Source organism: Anabrus simplex, chromosome 1 (genome assembly GCF_040414725.1).
Source record: "Anabrus simplex isolate iqAnaSimp1 chromosome 1, ASM4041472v1, whole genome shotgun sequence".
NCBI classification, from domain to species: domain Eukaryota; kingdom Metazoa; phylum Arthropoda; class Insecta; order Orthoptera; family Tettigoniidae; genus Anabrus; species Anabrus simplex.
In genome coordinates, this window is record NC_090265.1 from 839491680 (window position 1) to 839513283 (window position 21604).

Genomic DNA, 21604 nt, shown 5'->3' on the forward strand with positions numbered 1-21604 from the left:
GCAGCCCCGCACGCCACGTCAACCGCCATTCTTCAGCATGTGCAAGACACCCTGGCTGTTCCAATATCGACCAGAACAACTTCCCGTCGATTGGTTGAAGGAGGCCTGCACTCCCGGCGTCCGCTCAGAAGACTACCATTGACTCCACAGCATAGACGTGCACGCCTGGCATGGTGCCGGCCGGGCTAGAGCGACTTGGATGAGGGAATGGCGGAACGTCGTGTTGTCCGATGAGTCACGCTTCTGTTCTGTCAGTGATAGTCACCGCAGACGAGTGTGGCGTCGGCGTGGAGAAAGGTCAAATCCGGCAGTAACTGTGGAGCGCCCTACCGCTAGACAACGCGGCATCATGGTTTGGGGCGCTATTGCGTATGATTCCACGTCACCTCTAGTGCGTATTCAAGGCACGTTAAATGCCCACCGCTACGTGCAGCATGTGCTGCGGCCGGTGGCACTCCCGTACCTTCAGGGGCTGCCCAATGCTCTGTTTCAGCAGGATAATGCCCGCCCACACACTGCTCGCATCTCCCAACAGGCTCTACGAGGTGTACCGATGCTTCCGTGACCAGCGTACTCTCCGGATCTCTCACCAATCGAACACGTGTGGGATCTCATTGGAAGCCGTTTGCAAACTCTGCCCCAGCCTCGTACGGACGACCAACTGTGGCAAATGGTTGACAGAGAATGGAGAACCATCCCTCAGGACACCATCCGCACTCTTATTGACTCTGTACCTCGACGTGTTTCTGCGTGCATCGCCGCTCGCGGTGGTCCTACATCCTACTGAGTCGATGCCGTGCGCATTGTGTAACCTGCATATCGGTTTGAAATAAACATCAGTTATTCGTCCGTGCCGTCTCTGTTCTTCCCCCAACTTTCATCCCTTTCGAACCACTCCTTCTTGGTGTTGCATTTGCTCTGTCAGTCAGTGTATGTGTATGTTTCGCATAAATGAAGATAATCTATGTGATACTGTCGTATGTGCAAGGGAAACCCAGCAATAATGAATGGTAAGTGATCATGTAACATTTCAGCCTCATGCCGTCCGCCGCACTCCATTTTGTATTAGCTCTTATTTAGAAATAAAAGAGATATATATGCGGAACGAAGAGGAGAGAGGCGGGGTACGGTAGGAGAGCGGTTACAGCCTCACAAAATGGTGAGAAAGCTGCACTGTCATCTGGTAGGGATGGTTAGGGGCGTCTTACGGGCCCCACGGATAGGGCCGGTCGTGTCATCATGGGAGGGCGGTCTTTTTCTCACCAGGGATGATGACATGTCTGGACAACAGTAGTTTATTTATTTTATTTATTTTTTATCCAGCAGGGTCGATGGGCGTGGCATGTAGGGACTGAGGATGACTGCTGTGGTGACCCTCCCTAGGGAGTGTCACGTTTCCGGAGTATCTGATGGACCTCATGGCACATGCCCTAAGAGCCTCGTGTTGTTGTTTTTCTCCTTTTTCCTGATGTTGGAAGTTTTTTAATTTTATTTGTTATTTATTGTGAACATGTATTGGGGGCTAAACGCCTGTTATGTTCAAGAACAAATACAATACAATACAATACAATATTAGCTCTTACCGTTTACCGTAGTCAGAACTGCCGATTCGACATGCATTGCAGGTGGCAATGTTTGCCTCAGCAGTTTCTTTTCTTCTGTTCTCTTGTTAAGTTACCGACATGTCACTTACGAGAGTGTACCTCTGACGCCCAGAATTGAGAAGCTATCTGGCGATGAGACAGCGGCCCCGGTCTAGAAAGCCAAGAATAAAGGCCACCGCACATTCCGCTGTGCTATGCTGAGTAATGACAAGCTATATTGTGCTACGTTACGAATAAAAAGCAAAGTTAAATTATGCTAGGCAGCCGTTTAAAGATGGCGGTTGAATTGAAGAAGAAGGCTTTTTTATTGGCCTCTGTCGTGGAAGATGAAGAAAGAGAAAAGAACAGGAAGAGGAGAAGATTTTCCATAGCCTACGTAAAATTGGAAGAAGAATAATTCATGGTGAATTCCATCATTTGATTCAAGCATTGCATCGAAATGATGAAGAATTAAACATTATTTTCATCTAAATCAGGAACAGTTTCGTGAACTTTCCTCTATCACTGAGGATGATATTAAGAATCAATGAATATGTAGCCAAATTATAGAATAAAGGGTAAAAATATATGTAATAGCAATAAATGATACGTAAAGTAAATGTCCAAAGTTTCATTTATTTTTTACCAAAAGTTGTCTTTCACGGTTATCTTTAATACCGGTAATTTAACAGACAAGTGTATTTTTGTACCAATTCAATTAGTCTTTCTTCCTTTCGTTTGCCTTCCATGATAATTAGCAAACATAGAAACAATTAAGCAATATAGTAGCTACTGTATTGAGGTAATTCACACGAAAGCCACACACATGAAACGACTGTTTGGTAGATGCAGGGCCAAAAACTGATTGTGCGCATGCGCGAAACCAGCCACAGCTAAGGAAATCGCCTCCTTGGCTATCTGTAAAATTTAGCTTGGCATGGCTTAGGTCAGCGTAACTTAGCATAGCAGTCTGCGATGTGCTATTCGATGTAACTTCATTGGAGCGATTATTTTTTTCGTTGGGTTGCGTAGCATAGCGTAGCTTTCTGTGTGTGCTGGACTTAACGGTCGAGAGGATTCGTCGTGCTGACCACACGACACCTTGTAATCCGCAAGCCTTCGGGCGGAGCAGCGGTCGCTTGGTAAGCCAAGGCCCTTTGGGACTGTTGCACCATAGAGTTTAGTTTGGCTTGGTTTTATTTGGTTTGGATTGGTTGGAGTATCTGAGGTGGTGCCCAACTTGGCACGTTCAATCCTGGCTCAGTCCAGTGGCATTTGAAAGTCAGACTCATGTCGATAAATTTACTAGCACCTTAAAGAACTCCTGAGGAATAAAATCCCGGGACCTCGGCGTCTCAAAAATCATAAAAATGCATTTAGACGTAAAAGCAATACTAACAAAATTATTATTACTGAAGTTTTCCCCGCAGAAGTTCCTTTACGTGCCAGTAAATCTACCAACACGAGCCTAGCGTATTTGGCCCACTCAAATACGACTGGACTGAGCCAGGATCGAACTTGCTAAGTTGGGCTCAGAAGACCAGTGCTCTACCTTCAGAGCTACTCAGGCCGGCGTCAAAGTTGCTCATGCAGCTCACCTCCATTGGGGGTATGCCCGAAAAGAGCTGCATCATCTCCGGGCGAGGACATGAGTTTATCTGGTTCGATGGCTAAATGATCCTAGGGGTCCTCGGTTCGACTCCAGGCTGGCTTGGGGCTGGGTGTTTATGTCATATTAAACGTAATTCACCTTCTTGACGCGGTATAAGCCCAAAAGCAGTAGAGGCCGGCCCTTAAGGACTCCCGGACGGTATCCTCCCTAGAAAACAAAAAGGTATTTTTTATCTGGTCATTTGAAGTCAAATACTGGATTCGAATAATGCTAATAAAATTACATTTCATTGTGAAACTGCAAATTCTCATTAATAAGGAAGACTGTTCGGCAATAAGTTATAAAACTTAGGTGACGGATTTTCAGCGCGCAGTCCACTGGTAAATGTGTACAGGTTGAAGATAAGGCACGGACTCTCGAGCTTCCGTCCGAGGATATAATGATGGTGAGGGGGTATATCCTGCTACGGTAATTGAGTAGGCCGTACAGCCAGCGTCTCAACGCCGAGTGTTGGGCGGCGGGAAATAATCCAGCCAACTGAGGGGACCAACGGCTTCGGGTGGAGGAGTCCTCTTGGTAGGGCGATGAACCCTCACTGGAGGAAATGCCCCTGGAATTCATAACTGCAAGCGTCTGATCCATAGCGGACGGCTTGTGGGCAGCGTCTGTTCTCCAGGATGGGGGCGGCTGTTAACCTGATGTGCAGAAGGCAACGGGAAACCACTGCACACGCAAAATCCCAAGATTATCAGTCATGGATAGAAGCTTGAGTGAAACTGTAAATACTGATCATGGGCTTCGGAACCCAAGATCCGGCAGGAGAGGGAATGGCTGCAAGGCCTCTCAGGTCGTCATCCAACGAAATTCTTGCAGGAAAGTGCGTAATAAATTCAGTATAAGGAATTGGAATGTGAAAACGGTGCTAAGAATAGGAAAACTAGAAGAAATCAAAATTGCAATGCAAGAAACAGCATTTGATATTTTAGGAATTTGTGAAACAAGGTGATCAGGAAACGGGGACTTTTGTTCAGACGAATTTAGAATAATTTAAAGTGGAAGTGAAAGGTCGGGAATGAATGGAGTGGCTATTATCTTGCGAATAAAATGATCCAGTCACTTGATCAACACATTTCATGTAAGTGACAGATTGATGATGATCAAAGTGAAAGCCACTCCAGTTGATCTAGTGATCATTCAGGTATACTGCCCAACTTCAAACAGTTCCGATGAAGAGGTAGAGAGAGTCTACGAGCAAATTGAAAGCTTATTGGAACTCATAGGAAATAAAGATAATGTGGTCATAATGGGCGATTTCAATGCCTCTGTTGGTTCACATAGCAACTTGAAATATGCTGGTAAATTCGGACTAGGGAACATGAACAAAAGAGGTCAGAGACTTTTAGAATTTTGTGAACAGCATGACATGGTTATAACAAACACATTCTTTGAAGTACCTATCCGAAGAAGATACACATGGAAAGCACCTGGAGATAATGCACAATATCAGATTGATTACATATTAGTCAAACAGCGATATCGAAACCAGATTAAATCCAGCCACAGCTATCCAGGACCTGATGTGGACAGCGACCACAATCTTGTAATAGCCAAGCGTGACATTAAGCTAAAAAAGAATATGAAATTGACCCAGCACAAATGGAACACACAAAGTTTAAAGAACACTGGCATACAAAAGGCATAAAAAATGAAAACTAATCAGTTAGCAGAGACTTTTCATGACAGTGCAAAATGGGAGGAAATAAGGAATGGTATAACTGAAGCTGCTGAGGAAGTGCTGGGAAGAAAACAGTTACAGCCGAGGAAGCCATGGATGACTCATGAAATCATAAACCTTATTCGTGGAAGGAATAAAGAGGGGAGAGTAGGGAATAAAGAACGGTACAAAGAAATTAGAAATCAGATCACAACAAAGTGGCACGAAGCAAAGGAGAACTGGGTGAAGGAGACAAGCGAGACTATAGAAAAGGACATGATCAGTGGACAGGTGGAAAAGGCATATTCCAGTATCAGAACCCTACAACACAAACCAAAAACCAGAAGCTCCATAGTCAGAGATGGAATGGGAAACCTCCTGTTCAACACCGAAGAAATCTGTGAACGTTGGAAAGAATACATTGAAGACATGTACCAAGGAAACGATGTAAATAATACAACAAGCTACATTGAAAAAGAACACGAGATACACGAATGCAGAAAGGGTCCCTCAATCACATCTTCAGAATTTAATGCAGCACTACACAGTGTCCAGTAAAAGAAACACCACCGGGCGAGTTGGCCGTGCGTGTAGAGGCGCGCGGCTGTGAGCTTGCATCCGCGAGATAGTAGGTTCGAATCCCACTATCGGCAGCCCTGAAAATGGTTTTCCGTGGTTTCCCATTTTCACACCAGGCAAATGCTGGGGCTGTACCTTAATTAAGGCCACGGCCGCTTCCTTCCAACTCCTAGGCCTTTCCTATCCCATCGTCGCCATAAGACCTATCTGTGTCGGTGCGACGTAAAGCCCCTAGCAAAAAAAAAAAAGAAACACCCGGTCCAGATAACATTCCAGCAGAACTTCTGAAACACTTGGGTGACGATATGAAACGTTACCTTTTTCAGCTGGTGTCAAATTACTATGAGAATGGCATAGTTCCACCTGACTTTAGTAAAACCAGAACTGTTGCAGTACCAAAAAAGAGGAATGCCACGGACTGTTCAGATTATCGAACTGTCACTCTACTGTCTCATGCTTCAAAAATACTGCTCAATATCATCAAGAATAGAATTAAAGGGAAGTTAGAACACTATATCGATAATGACCAATTTGGATTTCGATCAGGGAGGGGTACTAGGGAAGCAATTCTGGCATTACGTTTAATTCAGGAGAGAAGAATTGACGTGACCGTTTTCGACTTAGAGAAAGCTTTTGATCGACTAGAGTGGGAACAACTTTTCCTTACCATGAAAAAAGCAGGAATGGATTGGAAGAATAGACACCTCGCACTAAATTTATACAGAATGCAGAACACTGATTTAGAAATCAGTGGGACAAAGAAAAATGCCAAAATAAGAACAGGAGTTAGGCAAGGATGTCCACTGTCTCCTTATCTCTTCAATATGTTCATCGAAGAAGCCATCGCAGTCATGAAAGGGAAAACAACGGGGATCAAAATTAATGGCAAACAAGTACACTCTATAAGATTTGCTGATGATATTGCCATACTAGCAGAAACAGGTAAATGTATGCAGAGAATGATCAACATATTAGCAGAAACTTTAGGCAAATGGAACCTCAAAATTAATACAAGGAAAACAAAAACCATGACATTATTATTATTATTATTATTATTATTATTATTATTATTATTATTATTATTTGCTAGTTGCTTTACGTCGCACCGACACAGATAGGTCTTATGGCGACGATGGGACAGGAGAGGACTAGGAGTGGGAAGGAAGCGTCCGTGGCCTTAATTAAGGTACAGCCCCAGCATTTGCCTGGTGTGAAAATGGGGAACCACGGAAAACCATCTTCAGGGCTGCCGACAGTGGGGTTCGAACCCACTATCTCCCGAATACTGGATACCGGCCGCACTTAAGCGACTGCAGCTATCGAGTTCGGTATGACAATATGTAAAGACAAGAAAACACCTATAACACACTTCAAAATTGGCCCTGATAAGATAGAACAAGTGAAACAGTTTTGCTACCTAGGAACCCTGGTCACGAGTGATAATCGGAGCATATCAGAAGTCACGAAGAGGATAGCCATGGCAAGGAGAGCATTCCAAGATAAAAAGCATCTGCTGGACAACAAACACATACGAGTATATATTCAAACTCGGAAGGTCTTTGCAAAAGCCTTTGTATGGAGCGTGCTTCTGTATGGTTATGAAAGCTGGACATTAGGAATGCAAGAAAAGACAAAATTAGAGGCAGTTGAAATGTGGATCTGGAGAAGAATGCAGAGGATAAGTTGGACTGAAATGAAGAGCAATACCGAAGTCCTTAGAGAGATAAGAGAAGAACGGAATATGATAACTGAAATTGAAAAACGGAAAATAAAATGTATTGGTCACATTCTGCGGCATGAGGAGTTCCTTTGTAATATCATTGAAGGAAGAATTGCTGGAAAAAGAGGAAGAGGACGACCCAGAGTGTCTTACTTCAAGAACCTGCTTCTGAGGATGAAGTGCATGACCTACGCTGAGTTGCTGGCTCAAGATAGTAGTGATGGGGACATTCGATTCATTTTACTGAATCGATTCATTTGATTCCGCTCACGTCACTGAATCGATACAGTGATCCGATTCACGGCACATTAGTCACCGCTCCTACTGCATCTGTGTAGTATGTACTGGTAAGACAGCAGCAACAGCATTCAGTGCTCACAGCTGCCATCTGGTCTTAATACTGTGAACTCCTTTCTTAGAAAAAATTGCTAGTCACTCTAATACATCGAAGGTTTCTGGCGATGCAGGATGGGAAATGTCTAGGATCAGGAAGGTAGCATCCATGGCCTTAATTAAGGTACAGTACCAGCATTTTCTGGTGTGAAAATGGGGAACTACGAAAAACCATCTTAACGGCTGCCGACGGTGGGATTCGAACCCACCATCCCCCGAATGCAAGCGCATAGCTACGCGATACTAACCGCACGTCCAACTCGCTCAGTTATTTTTGAAAATATGTATTTTTCTATCAGCTGAGGATTTTTTTAATCGTCATATTTTGCATAGGCTACCCGAGATGTACAGTAGCCCGCTGGTTTTCTGATTCAACATACTGTTGGTTAAGTTATTGCGTCAGTCGGCTCACTTACTGTCCACATATTATTGAAGTCTTGTACAACGGTGAACTGAGAGAATACTGAGCCGTTCTTCCCAATATAAAACAGGTACTTTTGAGTGGTCGTGAGCATGACTCATAGTCATAGGGCAGGCTAAAGTCGAGTTTAATTGTCAAATGTCAACTAAGTTATAATACTAAGATTCATTAAACTAATAAATAGTATAACCTAATAGCCTACCTTCTTATTAGCTACTTCCAAATTATGTTTTGACTACCTTTTTAACACTGCAAATAAATCCATCAATTATTTAAACCTCCCTGTAAGAAGAGGACAGTGAATGCAAGTGGGTATTATTTTCAAATGAGCTGAGCTCGAGAGTCCATTATAGCATACGATTCTTTCAGTGTACCATGGCTCACTGTATGTCTCGCTGCAGCGGAAGCTCGGCTCTCCGCCAGTGTCCAGTGTGCCGATAAGGAGCCGTGTGTATCTTGTGTCTCACTGAGCCGTGCTCCTTCACGATTCTTTCGGTGTGCCATGGCTCACTGTATGTCTCGCTGCAGCGGAAGCTCGGCTCTCCGCCAGTGTCTAGTGTGCCGATAAGGAGCCGTGTGTATCTTGTGTCTCACTGAGCCGTGCTCCTTCACGATTCTTTCGGTGTGCCATGGCTCAGTGTATGTCTCGCTGCAGCGGAAGCTCGGCTCTCCGCCAGTGCCCAGTGTGCCGATAAGGAGCAGTGTGTATCTTGTGTCTCACTGAGCCCTGTTCGTTCACGATTCTTTCGGTGTGCTATGGCTCACTGTATTTCTCGCTGCAGCGGAAGATCGGCTCCCCGTCAACGTCCAGTGAGTGCGCCACTCAGTACTGTCCGCTGGGAGTAAGTTGAATCGTATGCCGTGAACTCGCCGTTCCTGTGAATCGATTCACTCGGACACTTGAATGAATCGATACACTGCTTCGAATCATGCATTCAGTAGCCAACACTACAAGATAAACAACTGTGGATGCAGCGACAAGGCTTAGCTTTTAGAATATGATGATGATGATGATGAGGGAGTTGAGATGTAAGAACCCATTCACAATGCAAACGTAACGTAACGTAAACTTAAAATTACCGTTAAGTTAGAAGTTTGTGGCCATGTTATCTGATGGAACTATTCACAATATGCCGACGTAAACTTAACTGCGAGTTCGTAAAATTAAGGGATTGCAAACTGCAAGCTCTTGCGGTTAATTTTACATTAAGAACCAGCCAATCAGAGCAGACGAAACAATGTATTTTGTGCGCGATATAATGACCTCTTTCGACGAAACACTTTTAATTTTCTTTCAAAATAATCCTTTTTTGTATGTATGATAAAAAGAAACGCTGTACCGAAAGAGAATACGTGGAAATAAATACCCTGTAGCAAAGAAATCTGACGATAAATGGCGGGAGACAAGCTCGCAGCACTGGCGACCGGGTGAGTGACAATCCCCGTCACAGATAAAACAGTGCCCCTGTATATTTCTTAACATTAAGACAGATTACTGGTTTACCAAGACGATATCTTACCAAAACATCTCAACGGAGTGTGTTAGCTTGGCGCATAGATGTCGGCAAAATAGACCTTACACTTCGTTTTAATAGAAAAGGGAACACAAATCGTAAGATGGTGTTTAGCAGTTCAGGTTTCATCTGCATATACAAAACGAACGGATGAGGGTCATTTCTCGTAGTAGACCACCGAAATCGCCTTGAGATAACCTTCTCTGATTCAAGGGATGAACCCATTTTCTGCACCGTTGTTTACTTCGCCTTTTCAGGTACACAGTTCCCAGGAGCAAAGCAAGAGATGTTTGGAGTAATATGAATTCCGCTACCACGTTGTTTGATTCCATCGAGGTATTACAATATAAAGCTGCGAGATAGTCTAATACCCGACTTCCGTGCTAAATAAAATGGCAGTGTTTGATTGACTGCTGTGTACTCTTTACGTTCATGTTACGTTCCTCCATTGTGAATACCACAAATTTTAAGTTAATTTTACGGTTACGTTACGTCGTTAAGTTTACGGTTACGTTTGCATTGTGAACGGGGCCTAAGTGGGGAAGCGCGCAGGTGGACGGTTTCGGGGGAGGAAGGGTGCGGGAAGAGGCTTTCAAGTGGGCAGAGTCCGTAGCAGTGTCGCAGTAAAGATGTCCTCACAAACCCCTAAACCAGCATGCGCCAATCAAATTTCCATGGTTGCATACAATAAAATTAAACAATAATTAATGACCTTGTTTGCCGTATTACTTATATTTAGGAAGAAAAATAATAATTATATTGAAATGTAACATTTGGGACCAGGAATTTTGATTCGCGTTTTGTGAAGGTTGGTAGCAGTGAATTGGTTTTAGCGCGGAATACTTGAATGAGTGCGGTGGTACTGGTCAGTATCAAAAAAAGATTTGTGGGAAAATGTGCTGTGGCCGTCCATCCCCCCCCCCACCTCCCACCCCCCCACACCGACCTGAGTGTCCACCGGCCGCCATTGCCCAAAAGCCTATATCATGTCAACGAAAGACCTGGGCCAGGTCTCCACGGAGATCGTACGCCACGACGACTTCTCTTCTATAAATCATCAAAAAAGGAGTGTAACCATTACCGTCTTAGCTCTCTTCTACTTTTCTTACTTTCCATTACCGAGTCCATTATTCTCCAAGGTAACCCATCGCCCTCCCTTCGACTCACACGACCTCCTCACCGTAGCCAGTTTAGGCTATGCACACAGCTTCATCCATCGAGTTCATTTCTAACTCACGAGGGGAACCACCTAAGTGTAACAACCTGATTTCCCAGAAACTTCGCTCAGTGAAAGAAGGGCCGAATTAAGCGAACACGTTATTTCGGCTTATCCGTAGACATTCGACCGTTTCCGAGGAAATGACGGTCAAAGTAAGTTCAACTAACATCTTGTGGATGGGAAACGCAGAGGAACAATACACCCACGGTATCCCCTGCCTGTCCTAAGAAGCGACTAAAAGGGTGGACCAAGGGATGCTTGTATTAGAACCATGAAACTACTTGTTATTAGTACCATCACGCGGGGAACACCACGGGTCGCCTTTACTTGCGAGTAGTACCACTATGTTAGGTACACAATAGGTTTGTGATTAGTAGCAGTAGAGAGTGGTTCACCGTAGCTTTCCAGTACCCGTGATCAGTACCCACTGTATAAGCGACGCCGTGGGTCTGCGTTGCCCGTGATTAGTACCTACTATATGAGAAACACCACGGAAAAACCGGCGCCCGTGATTAGTACACCTAGGTGAGAAACACCATGGGTTTGCGTTGCCTATGAGTGGCGCCGTTATGTGAGAAACACCATAGGTCTGTGTTACCTGTGCAACGTACAATACTTGTGAGTACTACCATAATGTGTTGAACACTGTGAGTCTACGTTACTTTTGGTTAATACCGCGACATGACAAATACCATGGTTCTACTTTACTAGTGATAAGCAGGGGCGGCCGTACCTTATGTGCTGAAGTGCTGCAGCACATTGCCTAATGGGAAAATTAATTAGTTTAAAAATATTATCTACAATCAAATACAGTGCATTGAAAAAAGACGTCAGCCAAAGAATAAGAAATTATTCAACTCCCCTCACAACCAGGTAACTACTTGGTGCGCTCCATGCCGGGTGCTGTGCGATCATAGCTCAGCGAGCTTTTAGCCAGAAACCAGGAACTCTGCCTTTTGCGCATGCGTGCCGAACTTTTCCGATACAAAGAGAATGTGTTCCGATAGGCTGTGGAAGCAACAGCCAAGTCATCACTTCACAGCGATTCTTCGTTCGACCACAGAGAAGCAGCACTTGCACTATGCACACTTGCATTACGAACGATATGAGAACGTGGCAGCTGGCACCCTCTTGGCTCAGCGGTAGTATTTAAGAGGGGATCGCTCAAAGCAAACGGGAAAACAACATACTATAGAGCTGTTCGCGCCAGGTCTTTTAATACCAAAGAGGATAGAATACTACCAACTAGCCTATTCCACAGCCACATTTGTAAATCGATGAACTATAAAAATTGTACTTTTTATGTTGTCAAAATAAGGACATGATATTGTGATTTTTTAAAATTAAAAATGTCTAGTTTATAAATGACACTATAAAAACATTACATTTAATTTTGCATTACGACGTTGCTGGTTTTATTTAAATGATGTTGGTAACATTGGGAAGTTCTGTTTTTGCGCGCTCTCACCAAGTGTTTGAGATCGTGAATATTTTGCCATTGCAGGTGTTATTGTGTGTTTAATTATATAGTTTTATAGCTTTTTATGAGGAATGTGTTTATGTGCTGGGGTTGTTTGCGTGTTTGTTCAGTGTAGAAAACTCAGTGGAGAGCGTCTTGAAAACCACATACTGGTGTGTTTCTAAAAATTTTATTTTTTGGAGTGGGGATGGGTTACAGCACACAACTGATTTTCTGCACCAGTCGCCACTGGTGATAAGTACCATTATGATGGGCCGTTGACCTGGATTTTGGACCCCTTACGAACACAAGCATCCTCGATTTAGGATCGTGCTTTAGAAGGAGTCCCTTGGTCAGTAACATTATTGTTTATGATTGTTTCTGAGTCGGATCCACTGATTGTTTTAAATTCATATCCCTCCATTCACTATATCACATTTTTTATTCAGGTCAGTGGATGGTTTTGAACTTTTAAATTGTCATTACATTTCGTACCAATAGGGGCCGATGACCTAGATGTTAGGCCCCTTTAAAAAACAAGCATCGTCATCATCAAGTTCAACTTGATAGCTTAGGGGCTATCTCCGCAGCTTCACATTTTTGCGCCCTTTGTTCAAATCCCGACGATTGTTTTTGTTTGTTTCCTTTATCTACTTATGCTATGTCCATTGACTATTACTGCACAAATGTGTTTAATCAACGTAGTCGATACAAGGGTGTCATGTTGATTGTAAAATTGCAACTGGGTTTCACAATAAGTGTTATGCATTTATTATATCTACACTTACTAATATAATAAAGAAAAATCTGTTTGTTTGTAACGAATAGACTCAAAAACTACTGAACCGATTTTAAAAATTCCTTCACCTATAGAAAGCTACATTGTGAGTGAGTAACATGGGCTGTATTTTATTTACAAAACAATTCGAAGTGGGGGGGACGGGGGGGAGATATAAAAATAATAGGCTGGCTCATAGTCAGCAAATGAAGGAGTATTGGAAGAAGAAGAAAGCAACAACTTTACCCAAGAGTAGATACGAGCCCCGTGGTCCTCAGTAGGCCTAAACGACAAAGAAGAAGAATAGGCTAATATAGGCAAAATATCGAATTTGTCGTATAAAGGCGAGATAAAGCTCATTTTAATCCTCTTGTCGCAAAGAACAAAACTCGGTGAGCCCTACGGGCTCTAAAACCAACCATTACGGAGATATTGGCACCACTCTACCCCTCCTCTAGGGATCGGATAATGAACTGCCGTAACCATGGCAACGTCAGCTTCAGGATTCTACAGCAGCGAAATTATCTACAATACATCATAAAAACTTAACAACATGTTACAGGCATGAAAATTGATATTTGGAATCCTCTTTAAAAATAAAAGAACACAAATATTCGTTTTCAGAAAATCCACTTAAGGGAGGGGGCGTGAAAGAAAGTGAGAAAGGAGTTGTATTATTTATGAAGATACATATATCTCAAAAAAGAAGATGTTACAGACTTTAAAATTTTACTTGGAATCTCGTTTAAAAATGAACACACTCTTTTTGGAAAATCCACTTAAGGGGGTGAAAAGAAAAAAAGCGGGTGATTTTTTTTAAAATGAGTATCTTCTTCTTCTATCGCTTTACCCACACCTGTGAGGTTGCGGGTGCAAACTGTGTCGCTTATGTGGAATAAACCATGTTTTACGGCTGGATGCCCTTCCTGACGGCAACCGCGTGTGTAGGGATGTACTGTAATTTATACTTCTATACTAATATTATAAAGAGGAAAATTTTGTATATTTGTTTGTAACGGATAGACTCAAACACTACTGAACCGAGTTTAAAAATTACTTCACCTGTAGAAAGCTACATTGCCAGTGAGTAACATGGGCTGTATTTTATTTTCAAAACAATTTGAGGGAAGCGACGGGGGGAGATATAAAAATATTAAAATAATAGGCTAATAAAGGCGAAATCGAATTTGTCGTACAAAGACGAGACAAAGCTCATTTTAAGCCCCTTGACGCAAAGAACAAAACTCGGTAAACCCTTCGGGTTCGAAAACCATGTTTGAAGGCCCTAAAACCAACCGTTATGGAGATATTGGAACCACACTACCCCTGCTCTAGGAATCGAATAAAGAAACGAACGGCCGTAACCATGGCAACGTCAGCTCCAGGATTCTACAGCAGCGAGATTATGCATGTGCGTTTGGGCATAACTGCCAACCAAAATTGATACACATATGACTTACTATCTGGAAAAAATAAACTGTTGTGTAAGACGCTCATAGCACTCCTTTGGGCGAGGATGGAAAGGGAGTGAAGTATAAAAATAATAGCCCCGGAGATCTCCGTAGTACAGCGACCAGCGGTTGCCGACGGGCCTCCGTTTTTACGTACTGACTTAGGTTTCAGCATTTTGCGGAGTCTGTTACCTATAGTTTAAACTATTTTCTATCAAATCATGAAGTAGTAGGATCACTGATGTTATTAGTGCCAATATTTTGGTCCACTTTTACGATCATTGTAACCATGAAACCTATATACTGTACACAATTGTCAAGATGGTGCGCCCATGACTTGAAAAAAATTCTCAACATTATACTCAGATTCATTATATGATGTGCGATATGAGTGACAAGCTCTGAGAATTATAATTCTCGATAATGATAGTACTTTCTTTTATGCATCGCGTTCCTTTATCATTTGCAATAGTTATGAAATGTCGGGTCAAACAAATACATTCAATAATATTTATAATTGTGGTACTATCTAACGGAAGTATACTTACACTAAACCTGCAGCTTTGTGAAGGGAGCAGGTATATCTAGGTAGGAATGAAGGAAAAACATGGTAGTAAAAGATCTTAGAGGTCGACGCTAATTAGGAACTAATATTTAGAGGCCCCCATGAAGAAAAGAAGAGGAAGATGCACTATAATTCCAAACATGACAAATAATTTCTACGTACAAGTAAATACACCAGTGATATAAATAACTAATGAAGTCAGTCACACCGATATTATGAGTAACTAAAGCCAGTTTCTGATAACCCGTACGAAGAACGGGTACTTCTGCTAGTAGTCTATATTCAGGCCTGTGGTATTTTTCAGGGATTACAATGTTTTGTAAGTTAATTCTTAAATTAACGCTTCACGGAGATACGGTGCATTCCCGTGGATGATACCAATCGTAGAAACATTCGAAACATATAAAGTTCGCATACTACGAGCATGACGCGAAGGCAGGTTTGGCACAGCTACACTAGTGTCCAAAAGTTAAGCATAAGTTACGAGTAAGCAGGGCAACAGGAAATAGGCCGAAAATCGCACGACATATGCATCTACCAACCTTACGTGTTCGCTTTGTATAGGACAGGAGTGTACCTTGCTTTGACTAGCGGCGTAACCGCAAGGTAAACACAGACAGTGCCTGCGCCCCATATTCCCTCAATCGTGTTTGCCCTGTTATAGTGTGCGCAGTGTAGCCTCGTGGTGAACGTGACAACAAAATGGCACAACGACGCCATTTGAACCCCGTTTTGCAAGGTAAAATATTCGGCCGCCCGGAAGCAGACCTGACACAGACCGAAGTCGCCGTATCCTTGAGTGTGCCAAAAAGTGTCATTTCCAAGGTTTGGAGACGATTTCGAGACACAGGAGATGTTAGTCATAGGCCAGTACCAGGACGACCAAGGGTAACCACCCCACAGCAGGACCGATATCTGGCTTTAACCACCCGACGAAATCTTGTCGGCGGAGCTTGCAGCCGTCTCAGGGGTTGACGTTTCCCGGCAAAATGTATACCGGAGGCTCATAGAGTGGGGCTGTTTGCACGACGTCCAGCGGTGTGCGTCCCGCTCACTCTAGCATAGAGACGGGCCCGTTTACTGTGGAGCCGCCAACATCGAAACTGGACCATGAATGAATGGAGGCATGTGCTCGTCACAGATGAATTCCGCTTCTGTTTGCAGAAAGATTCCCGTCGCACATTAATTTGGAGACAACCGGGTGGCCGATACAACCACAGGAACATCGTGGAACGGGACCAGTATGGTGGTGGTGGCGTCATGGTGTGGAGCGGCATCATGTTGAATGGCCGCACGGACCTGCACATCTTCATGGGTGGTCCGAGGAACACTGTTAACGCTCGGAGATACAGGGCTGAGGAACTGAGACCACATGTTCGACTCTTCAGAGGTGCGGTTGGTCCAGACTACCTCTTAATGGACGATAATGCCCGACCGCACCACGCTGCTCTGGTGGATGAATTTCTGGCTGGGGAAGACATTCATCGCATGGACTGGCCAGCGAGGTCTGCGGATCTGAATCCTATAAAACATGCCTGGGATGCATTGGGGAGGCGAATTGCATCCCGTCAGCCTCCACCTAGGACCCTCCAAGACCTTCGCATTGCTCTTTTGGAGGAATGGGTTCGAATGCCACAAGAGCTCTTGGACCAACTTACAGAGAGCATGCCACGTCGCTGTGAAGCATGTGTGGCCGTTAGGGGTAACCATGCATCCTATTAACAGCATATTTTGTTGTGGAAGACATTGCCAAGTTTTGTTAGTTGTTGTCAAAGGTGTACCTTAGCTATCAGAACCTTTCCGACACTGTTTTTTTAGACGAGTTGTGTGACATATGGTGTGTGAGTCAGCTTCCGTTTGTTCAGCAATCCTTCTGACATTCCTATCAGGCGGTATGGCCTCGTTTAGTGAATCTGCTTAACTTTTGGACACTAGTGTACATTTCTGGGTGAGAATGTCGATCGGGAAAGAAATGTCGTTAATATTACTAAGATTTCACGTGTTGGCAATACGTTTGTGACAAACTATGCACAAAGGCTCTTTTTTTTTTTTTTCAAAAACTGACGCTTGCAATTGATTATGAATCAATGTGTGGATTTTTATTGCGTCGCGTCTAGTCGTGATCTCTCTTTGCTGAGCAATGAATGTAGAAAAATTGTTGTTCTAAAATTCATTTTCCAGACAGAACATGATTTCTCTCTTTCCTTCCTTCTTTTTTCTTAATCCGTTTACTCTCCAAGGATGTTTTCCCTCGGACTCAGCCAGGGACCCCACCTCTACCACCTCAAGGGCTGTGTCCTGGAAAGTGAGACTTTGGGTTCGGGGTTACAACTGGGAAGGAGGCCAGTACCTCGCCCAGGCGGCCTCACTTACTATGCTCAACAGGGGCCTTGTAGGGGGATGGGAAGATTGGAAGGGATGGACAAGGAAGAGAGAAGGAAGCGGCCGTGGCCATAAGTTAGGTCCCATCCCGGCATTTGCCCGGAGGACAAGTGGGATACCACGGAAAATCACTTCGAGGATGGCTGAGATGGGAATCGAACCTCGCTCTACTCACTTGACTCCCGACGCTGAGTAGACCCCGTTCCAGCTCTCGTACCACTTTTCAAATTTCTTGACAGAGCTGGGAATCGAACCCGGGCCTCCGGGGTGGCAGCTAATCACATTAACCACTACACCATAGAGGCGGACAGGAAGAACATTAGTAGACAAAAAGGGACAACGATATTTCAAAATACTTTCTTTTTTCTTTCTTAATCCGTTTACCCTCCAGGGTTGGTTTTTCCCTCGGACTCAGCGAGGAATCCCACCTCTACCGCCTCAAGGGCAGTGACCTGGAGGGCGAGATTTTGGGTCGGGGATACAACTGTGAAGGAGGGCCAGTACCTCTCCTCACCTGCTATGCTGAACAGGAGCCTTGTAGGTTGATAGGAAGATTGGAAGGGATGGTTAAGAAAGAGGGAAGGAAGCGGTCTTGACCGTAAGTTAGGTACCATCCCAGCATTTGCCTGGAGGAGAAGTGGAGAACGACGGAAAACTACATCAAGGATGGCTGAGAAGGGAATCGATCCCCCACCACCAGCAGCACCACCACCATCTACTCAGTTGACCTCCCGAAGCTGAGTGGACGCTGTTCCAGCCATTGTACCACTCTTCAAATTTCATGGCAGAGCCTGGAATCGAACCCTGGCCTCCATGGGTATTTCAAAATACAATGGACAAAACCATTCGTGTAGTAATCGTCAGTGGACAAAAGTAAAGAAATGAAACAAACAAACAAACAAACAAACAAACAAAAAACGCAGTTCATGGGGTTTTAAACACGGGGCGCAAGTGCAAAGCAACAGCGAAAGCCACTGCACCAGTGCATCGGTTCAACTGGCTACACGCTAATAAACACATCCTTGCACATTGGCACATTGGAGGAACTGAAAGAAAACATTATGAATGAAATCAGAAATATTACAGTGGCAGAAATCACTTGTGTCAGCCAGAATGTGGTTACCAGATGCAATGCCTGTATAACCCAGGAAGGATGACACTTCTAGCATCTTTTATAAGGTAAGATTTCATATAAGATTGTATACACACTTAATGCAGGGCGACCATGCACGACATAGTTTGGCTGAGGCAGCTGTCGTAGCCCAGAGTACAAACACTATGCGTTCGGTCTGAGTTTATAAGACAGACCCTGCAGATAAAAGTTGACAAATCGATGTTTTGCTTGTCACCATTGGGAAGACTGAAAAAATGCTAGGGCCTAATGCTTACTTGATCTTTGACAGTTATAAGTGCTGGTAGGCCTAGAAAGTACTTAATCCTGTAAGGATTTTTAAGAAATTGATAGAAATTGTGTCTGTGTGCGTGTGTGTATGTGTGTGTGCGTGCGTGTGCGTGCGTGTGCGTGCATGAGCACTACTTTTTCTGAAGAAAACAGTTCTTTCCTCCTATGGCAGAGGGCCACTCGAGCACACTCCATTGTACTCAGGGTACAGCCTTGCTGTTAACTACAATCCTGCCAATATCACACTTGCTTTATGTACGGTTCTAACCTAAAAGCAAGAAATAATAACATTCGGGTATGTTTTCCAAAAGCCTATTTGTTTTTTCAGACTTTACCATTAAAAAATCATTAAAATTAGTTGCTATATTATATACTAGCAAGATACCCGTGCTTCGCTACGGTATTATATTGAAATTTATCATTTAATGCTTAACATTTTACATTCCCATACAATCCGCCTAAATTCACGATCTGACGGAAAAGTTCCTCCCTTTTTTCAATCTTTCTTTCCAGCAATCAGTTTCGTACTTCCCGCGCTAGCTCCAGGTATTCCGCCCGGTCAGTTGGGTCCCTAAAGCTTTGCCATTTTATCCTATAAGCATTTTTAATATGGATCAAATCCTTGAAGATATCCGGCGTGGTGTCGTCTTGGGTGCCTTGGTGGTACTGAACCCGCGGCCGGACTGCATTCATAGTCGTTACCCGGCCAGGACCCGTTTCCAGCGAAGTCCGCACGTTTTGACGACGGTCCACATTATTATTATTATTATTATTATTATTATTATTATTATTATTATTATTATTATTATTACCACATAGGACCACTTCAGCAGTCCGTCGTTCAGGTCTCTTTGAAGGGATTGTTCGGGCTTTGCGGTCCTACCAGTACTTCCTCAGACGCTCCGATCTTCGTGCCCTTTCATCAGTTGAAAATATGCGTGTTGATGGTTTGTTTTGTGTAAGGGTAAAGCTCAGGTCTGTATTCTTGAGTTTTGTATTCAATTTTATCCTATTTGTGGTGTCTTCTGTTGTAAGGCCTATTTCCTTCAGATCCTCTCTTACTTCTCTGATCCATTTACATCCTGTTGTGGTATTTTTTGAGACGAGATTGTGTTGTACTAGTTGTTTCAGCAGTCTCGAATCCTGCATCCTCATGATATGTCCAAAGAATCCCAGTCTCCTCTTACGCATAGTATCTGTAATGGGTTCTAGCTCTTTGTACACGACTTTGTTAGGTATTAACCGCCACTGTCCAACTTTCTGGTATTTTTTGTTGATGCAGGTTCTTCCAATCCTCCTTTCAATTTTCTGAAGTGTTTCTGCTGCATATGTAGATTCCGGTTTTATAACTGTGTTGTAATGTTTTATTTTTTATTTATTGATAGACATTTCTTTTTGTAGATATCCCGTGCTTTAGCTAATCTGTTTGTTCTCGTTTGGATTGAGATATTTCATTTAGGTTATGTGTTATTACTTCTTCAAGATATTTAAATTGAGTTACTATTTTGATTTTATTACCATTTATGGTAACTTCTTTTAGCTGTGTTGGTTTTTTGGGCATAATTTCTGTTTTTCCAAATGATATTGTAAGGCCAATTTTATTTGCAATGTTTCGAAGTTCTGATATCTGGGTTTTTGCTTATTTTATGTCCACTGCTAGTAATGCTAAATCGTCAGCGAAACCCAGGCAATTTGTTTTGATTTTTCGGCCAATGTTTATTTTTGGGGGACATTTCCTAAGCCATTCCCTCTGGTCCGAGGTATCTGTGGAACAGCAGAGGTGAAAGAAGGTGCGAGGGTGAACGGGCCTCAAAATACGAAATTAAAGTTAAGATAAAATTTAACAAGGTTATATTTTCTTTTCAAAATCAAGAAATAACAAGCATGGCAGGTACAGAGTAGCAAGGCAACAAAAGTACAATTACAGTATTTACAGGATTTGGGCTTCGAGCCCCGAACTCGCAATTCTTGGGCAACTAGCCCAGCTTTACCCCAAAACAAGTTTCAACGGAGGGGCAGAAAACCCCATTCATGCCCAGGAGCACTTGCTCCAAATTACACGGTAAAGCCTCCTCGAGGCACGCAGAACCAAATTTCAAAAAGAGCAAACCGCTCTCAACGTTCAAGCCTATAAAAGGCCACACCAAACTCCACCTTCAAGTTGTCCTCTAAGGACATAAACACAGAGGTAAAATACCCAACCTACTGAGGCCTATTAAGTGAGAAAAGGTTAATTACATGGCCTCTAAAATACCAATTTGAGAGGAGGCGATCTGCACTCCTAATACATTTTGTTTAAAACCTAATCTGGCTCTAGGCCGCTAATGCAAGGGCTAATCCCATACTAAAGAGGTGACTTTAGAATGAAACAATTTACATTACGTTAAGGAAGAAACGGTTGAGAAAAAAATAAGTTCACCTCAATGCAATATGAGTGGGAGCTCGAGAGGGTTACGCACTCTCTATCCCAATATGCAGCTTAAGAGAGAATAGATACTAAGAGTCTTTACATTTTAGGGAAAGGTTACATGGTGGAAAAGCATCGGACCTGCCCCGAGAGTTAAACTGCTGAGCTAGCAAGAAAAGAAGTTATTAAACGGCCATTACCTTGTTGTTGAACTGCTGCCCGAAGAAAGAGGCGCTTCCCGCCCCCTGCTATGTACTTTACACACCAAAAGATGTTACTGGAGTGGCGCGGAGACCCGAAAATCAGCAGTTTATATACTCTCGCGGAAAGTTCGAGGCGTTTCAGGAATGAGAACACCCGCCCACAATCATTTTATTGGCTAGGGTTAAGCAACATATCCTCTTT